The following is a 7,500-nucleotide window of genomic DNA, read 5'->3' as shown; positions in this document are numbered from 1 at the left end:
ATGTGCCTTTCTCAATGTGTTGCTTTGCAAGTTTAGTAATTTTGCTTAAAATCTGTTGATTAGTGTTCAATAAATCTTGTTGTGCTTGACGCCAATTCATACATAAAACACAAAGCCAAGTTTCAAGATTTTTGTTTTGGCACTAACTGAGAAACGTTGGATAATCCTCACCCAGATCTCACGGGGTACCATTCCTCCTTAATTCGATACATTCGATTGCATAGTGTTGTTCCAGAAGGCAATCGCGGCATCATGTTTGCGAAGCGTAAACGCTATGGAAATGAAATTGCGGCCAGCGGAAATACCGACACCACAAGCTCGTGTAAAAAGAAACAACAAAAAGCTGTTACCTGAACAAGAAGAGGCCCAGCGGACTACTTATTTATCGCCTGGCAAAGAAGGTGATGATCTTTGCTTGAGTCCACTTTGTGCTCAACGACCACCCGGATATCCTCTTAAGCTTGAAGAGCACCCAGCCATGGTGTAGCACGTCTTTCGTCCCCTCCTATGTTGCGGCAAACTACCGCAGCAGGTGAAAGGCATCCAACATTTGCTTAGGCATGTAGAGAATTCAATTTAAAATTATAATTCTCGCAATGACACGGCGCTATTTGCTATAAGCGGGATGCGCTCTGTGATTTAACTTTGGCTCGCAATGAAAAAAAATTTTTGTCGTTTCTTAAGCAACACACGAAGCATTAACGCCGTTTCACCTTTATTTTTCTTTAAAAGCGGTTCGTTATATCGGCCCAGTTGACAAACAGTTAGGTATATGAGGTTTTATCCAAACACAAGAATACCAGATGATTTGTTAAGTTCACAAAACTGATTTCATTATTTCGAGTTAGTAAACGCATTAGACCCTTTGTGCGCCTGAGTGGGAATCGGGCTGTCATCGTTAAATCAGGAGTTTCTTTTAAATCGTAGTTAGTTAAATCCTATACTGAATACTGAAACAACTCGAGGCATGTTTGTATGTACATCAATGTGCAGTTACACTCTCCATTTTTCTCACGATCCAAAGACAATTTCTCAGAAGACGGGAAAGAAGAGCCGCGAGCGAGCGGCACAAACTCGCGCATCTTCTGTCTCTTCTTCTGAGAAATTCTCTACGGCTCGCATCCACCCGAGAGTCGCGAGCCGAAGTGAACTCCCCTTACACCGGCAACGGCACCAAAGCTATGCGGTTCAACCTCTGAACGGGCGCATAGGGGCTGCGCTCTAAAAATAATTTGCTGCCCACTGCCCAGTTATTCTGGCAGGCAAAAACAGATGACATCCTAGCCTGGAATATCCCTTAAAAGGGAAAAAAGACGCAAGAAGAAAGAAAAAGAGAAGATTTATGTAGAACTGCTTTCAACGAACGCCACAATGCTGTTGGTAACAAAATCAACAGCACCGTTGCAAGGAGGTATAGATGAAGCCCTTGACACCACTGTGGTGGTTAGAAGGCTTTCTGGGCGCTATAACAGCACGAAACGAGGTGAACAGCATTCAAGGGGGGAGTAGGGGCGGATTCACAGCGCTAGCCAAACTTTCCTCAGTTCGCCAGCCAACGGTGGCCAACAAATATAAATGGGATGCGTTTTCTGGGCATCGCCTGGTTTTGACTACGTGACATAGAGCTTACGTCACGACTACGTAGCGTCTTTGCCATCTCTGCGCACCCTATATTTCTATTTATTTTCTTTTTATTTCATTCGGTGCCACAGGGGGGTGTTGCCTGAGCGGCGGCGGCGGATGTCAGACCCAGCGTCTCAGGGTATGTGACGGTCTTCACACCTGCCACGTACTTCGCGGGAACGCGTCTCTTCCACTCAGCCCTTCCATGCTGGAGAGTTTCTGAAGCGCCTTCCGAGTGGCGGCCGCAAGCAGACCTCGGAGTCGCTTCTGTCCGGCAGGGGTATTCAGCGTAAGCTGGCAATTTGGGCTAATTTGTGAAGTACCGGGATGGGTAAGTAGCGCTTAAGGAACAAGACGCATTTGAGGAATAGAAAGCAGCCTGCCAGTGGCGCATCTCCATCAGGAGCAAAGCCTGCAGCAACTGTAAAGCAATATGCCAGGGCACGCCCATGCCGACACATACCTCTCTGGGATTTCTGCGCCACTGTTGTAGAATTGCGAACCCCTTGCCACCCCTCCCACCTTCAGTCGCTTGTTTACTAAAAGCGCTTGCTTCTTAGCCCCGAATCAATTATTGTGTGCCTACAGGTGCGCCGCAACAGCCACACCTGTAACCACATAAAGGCTTCGAGTCGCCTTGAAAATTACGCGAAAGCAATGTTTTGAATGCAAGAACCCCGCAATTAAAGACCTCTGAAACACGCGCTTACACACTGCGAACAGAGGCTCCCTCCACTCATCCAAACTTAGTTTCACCCCACCGCCCTAGCCAATGTTTGCGTTCATGACAAGACCAGTATTTAGGTGCGCTAGCCCACCAATATGATTGTGCCGACGAGAAAATGGTCGTTACTTAGTAATAAAGCTCGTTTCTTCTTGAGAACTGTTGTGACATGATACCTTTTATGAGGTATCACAAAACCGCCTTGTCGGTTATAGGAGGCAAATGTTTAAAATTCAACGATTTTTCACGCTATAGAATAATATCTGGCAAGAAATACAATTTATTTGCTTTTCAAAAAACATTAAAGCCAAAAGAGTATTTTTAGTCTTTGTCTGTAATGAGGAACCTGAAAAACCAATATCAAACATCGCCATGTTTTTGCAGTGACAGCCTGCTCCAAAAATCCGCTTCCATAAATGTGGCACGTTGCTCTTCGTCTCCTTGGAGCAATTAGAGCATCGCAAGCATTCGGCATAATTGTCAATGATAAACTCGTTAATGAATAAAAAAATTTCGAGAGCAAGGTGAAATCTACATTGCTGATATGCGAAAGCGGTGTACCGGTGTACATGCATGGTGCATCACGTTTGCTCTCATTATCACTATCAACTAAATGCAACGTCATTATGATTTATGCTGTCATCATGGTCATTATCACTGATTACAGCGTCACTGTCAACACTATACTATCAGTCTCACGGTAGACAAGGAGAATTACGATGCGCGTTTCACGATTTCGGACGTGGCGCAGTTGGTTGAAGCGGTCGTCTTTGGAGCCGAGTGATGGACTTTTGATTTTTATTTTACCGTATTTTTATTTTTTCTGACTACGTCATCAGGATGACTGGCAAGTGACGCATCAGCGCACAAATCCGAAGCACTGATCCCGCGCACATCTCGCACACAACACTCGTGCTCGAGATTTTGCCTTAAAAAATAAAATAAAATATAAAAACAAGGAACGCGGTCAGGAAAACCTGTTCTCAGAGGCATAACCTTTACGCCAACTATGTCCGCAATGTGAGTAGGCTGGCTAGCTTTAACCGAGCAGGCTGACTAATACACGATGTAACTTTCCATTGTTCTCAATGGAAGTACGGGAAACACCGACAAACCAGGGAGCAGCGTAAGAGGCCGACTGCGCACAACAAACGTACTCGTCGGCAGTTCCACCGAACATACTTATCTTGCGCATACCTAATAAGGACACTAGCCTGAACAGGGTAGCTGATTTTGAGTAATAGGTGAAGTCATTAAGACGCAGATACGAAAACTCTCTTTCGAGAACAGGTCACCAACGTTGCACTGATGCAGGAGCTGCCGCTGCAGTCTCCACGCACTTGCGACAGTAAAAAACTGCGAGTGGGTTTTATACTTTTTTCTTTATTGCGTCCAGAGGGCACGTGATAAGACGTCTCTTCGTAACAAAATAAACGAGAGCTTACGTCTCATTACGTGCCCCCCCCCCCCCCCCCCCCCCCCCCCCGAGACAAAAGCTCTTGCTAGTTTTATCGTGTATTTAAAACGTGAATAGAAGCGTTGTCATCCGCTGTTACCATTTACATCGAATATTTTTATCTGAGCATACAACTAGATGACAGTGGTATAAAAAAGAAACCTTCGCGAGAATATGCGAGCTATGAACCTTGCTGTGCGGTACTGTGTAGCTGTTCACACCTGTTCAGATCATGTGGGCTCCAGTTAAATCTTTTTTTTTTTTTCATTCAATGAAATAATATTTTTTTATGGCAACGATGCTATATACTGAGCCAAGTGAGGAAGGCAGCGGGACAAATATGTTCTGGATGAAGCGGCCACGCGTAGAAACAGCCACCATACTGTGGGTTACGAAGTGTCGCCGGCTCTTTGCACCAGTGGTTGGCTTACGAGACGCTCACCTGCATAATCGCGCTCTCAAGAGTAGCAAATGTGTAACTCGAGTAAGCATCCTATTAGTGACCCAGCCAACATAATTAGTTACGTACTGCAGGCAGCGCGCACGAAGCACGAACCTTGATGTACATAGCACGATGGTGTAGGAATGTTGCCATGCATGCATATGGTGTCATCGGCCATGCAGAGGTGTTGCGATCGTTTTTCAACAAGCCTGCGCTTTATCGCGAATCAGCGGATTTCTTACCCAATTTTGCCGCGTTTTATTCTAGGCCGATGGCTAGACGGGGCTGCCAGCAACACACGAGCTCACCGCGAATCTCCTGAAGACAGGTACAAGCGGTGATTTTCTGTTCTTCATCGGTGTACAGGGTATAACAGTTATTGAGACCCCCTTTTATTAAATGCACAGTGACTGCTTATAAAAATCGTCAGCGCTAATTTCTTCTGTGGTCCACAAACCTTTGTTATTGCGCTATTTTGTTGTTTCCTGTATACTATGATGCACTTTCAATCGGAGCTCGTCATTGTGCGAAGTTTTTTACTGATAGCAACTCACGAAAGAAAAAAAAAGAATACAGCAGAATGAAAGATGACATACTAAAAATAAAATAACAAACCCGAAGAAAATAACCTCATTTAGCGACAAGTCGAGGCTGTCTGAAGTAGAGATAACAGCGTTTTGTCGCTAGTTTGTATTGCATGCCACCCGCATGTCAACGAAAGGCGTACTTCAAGAAATTACAGTGAGGTCGCATTATATGTTTTAGTACCTGCGCCTAACAGCAATCACTGCTCTGCCCATTTTTTTTTTTTTTTGAAGCGCGTCTTCTTCCTCTTATTTGTCAAAAAATATCCCATTACAAAGGTCACGACCAAATTGAGGCTGCGGTTGTACGAAAAGGCAACCAGAGTAACGAGTACGGAGTATAAGTGAAACAGTCCTAATTTTCCGTGATAGGCCACTCTTGTGGGGCCACAAAAGTCTTCACATCCCCCCCCCCCCCTCCTATAATTTTTTAAATTTTTTTTGTTTGCTGTTTCGCAGACTGACACGCGCTTGCAAAGTGGAGTGGCCTTTATGAGCGAGGGCTTCTATCTGGGGCCGGAAGCGTTCGCGGGGTCGGGCGGCGTTCTTGTCACTATGCCGGAGTGTACACCACTTCACGCTGTATAGTTGAATCAGCGCGGTGAGGTTGTCTGTCCTATCAGTAAGGTCGACTTGGTTGCGGTGGTTAGAGCGGTCAGCAAGGTCACACTCATTGTACAAGTCAGCGCAGCGCTTTGCTACGCTCTGGAGGCTGTGCGAAACAGTGAGCTGCCTTCCGGCCCAAGATCGGTGCCTCTGTTACGCTCAGCGGTAGAAGGTGTTCTCACGATATGATTACACCGATGGCCTTTTAATGAGCCGTGCTCGTTCATGCCGGCGATAAAACGTTTCTGCCGTCACTCTCGCTTGAGCCATTATTGCTCCGTGTTCTCGCTTATAATTGTGCCGATGCTTTCACCTCGCGTTCCCCTACGGTATATATGTGCGTCAATGAATGACTGTTAGCCAGCGGCAGTATCGCTGAGAGACGGGGACCTTTACTGCAGCAACCACTTTGTAACGACATAGTGCGTGCAATAAAGTCAGCACAACTCCACTGCGACGTATGCGTTCGTGGCTCCATGGGTGGAATTAGCAAAGCGGGAGAATGTGGGCTTTTATTATTTCTCTTCCAGCGCATTTGGAGACGGTGAGTGTGTTAAGGCGAGAATTTCAACAGCGGGTTTTGGTTCTACTTGCGCATGAGTTAGTTCGCGATCGGTGTGCCCTCCTTTGCAGGAGACGTGTCATGCTATATATATATATATATCATAGGCCCACTCAGGTGCACAAGCGGAGTTGCGGATTACCAACTAAGAGCTGTAGGTGATAGTCCCTGCGACACGTCCAAGACGAGGCAATATTCGAGACGACGACAGTTACGAGCCTGTTCCTAATCCCGGTGTCTCTAGTGAGGCCCTGAAATACCGGCACGCACTATGTGTGGAAACGGCAGCACCAGAGTGCTATATGCTAGATACATGTGATAGGCAGCTTCACCAAAATTTGCGTGGTGTCATTTCTCCAGACACGACGCCAATTTTAAAGAAATTGCATTTGGAGAAATGGTGCTGTTTTGTTAGATTTGTGCGCTGGAGTACTGAAGACGGCTTAAGTGAGTAGCAAAACAAAGATACCCGAACGAAGATCGCAAAGGGAGCTAGTTACGCTGTCACATCATTGCCTTAATTGCAGGCGGATTTGAAGTTCCCTGACTAGTTTTGAACTGCATCATGCTACATTAGCCTCTTCGGACGCACCTCTTCGCCTTACATCTCGCTGCTTGAGGAATGGTTTGGACTAGTCAAGTCGTTTTATTAACATTAAACGATGTGCGTAGGCCCGGACAAGAAAGTGAAAAAAGGACTCACTTCAAGGCACTCCAAGCCTCGCTGTACAAGACAAGCACAGAGCACAGGCAGCACAAAGTGCTGGGTAACAACATCAGTGTTAATTTGGTAGGAGCAGCTTAGACTACCCAGAGTAATGCGACTGTACAGAGTGCACCGGTGGTCTCTGATTCAAAGTTCTGATCAGCTCTCTCTCTCTTCTTGCCGATCCTCTACGATAGCCCAGGCTTTCTGCACGTCATTCCTCCTTTCGATGCACCCTGCCGTGCGTATGTAGTTTTTCCAGTAAAAAAAGCAGTTATGCTTTTTAGTAAAAGTAATTTCGAAAGAAAATAATTTTTTTTAAGGAGGGTTGAAATCTGGGTCAGTTGGTACATAGTCAGAGAATAAAAAACCAGCCAAGGGACGAGGACGAAGAAAGACGATGTACACACGGAAGCTTCCGTGTGTACATCGTCTTTCTTCGTCCTCGTCCCTGGGCTGGTTTTTTATTCTCTAATTATTTTTGCTGCAAACGACTGCCCTATTGTAATTTATTACATTACAATGTACTGGACTGAGACAATTATTTACAAGTTGCTAGAAAAATAATTAAATTACAGTATTTTACTTGCAGTAGTTTAATTACTGCCACGCCTATGTGTACCCCTGACAGAGGAGCCACCTGAACTTCATGAAACCTTAACCCAAAATACTTCATTTTAGTGCAGCAGCATGCGACAAAATGGCGGATTTAATCCCACGAGGAAACAGAAAAATGATTTGCTTATTACTATTACAACTCTAAATGACAAATAAAAAGAAGGTTAGCCGTTTAAGCG

This window comes from Amblyomma maculatum, chromosome 1, assembly GCF_055883805.1.
Source record: "Amblyomma maculatum isolate TAMU_Amacu chromosome 1, ASM5588380v1, whole genome shotgun sequence".
In the NCBI taxonomy this organism is placed as follows: domain Eukaryota; kingdom Metazoa; phylum Arthropoda; class Arachnida; order Ixodida; family Ixodidae; genus Amblyomma; species Amblyomma maculatum.
The sequence above is the reverse complement of the archived record's forward strand: the minus strand, read 5'-3'. Positions refer to the sequence as shown.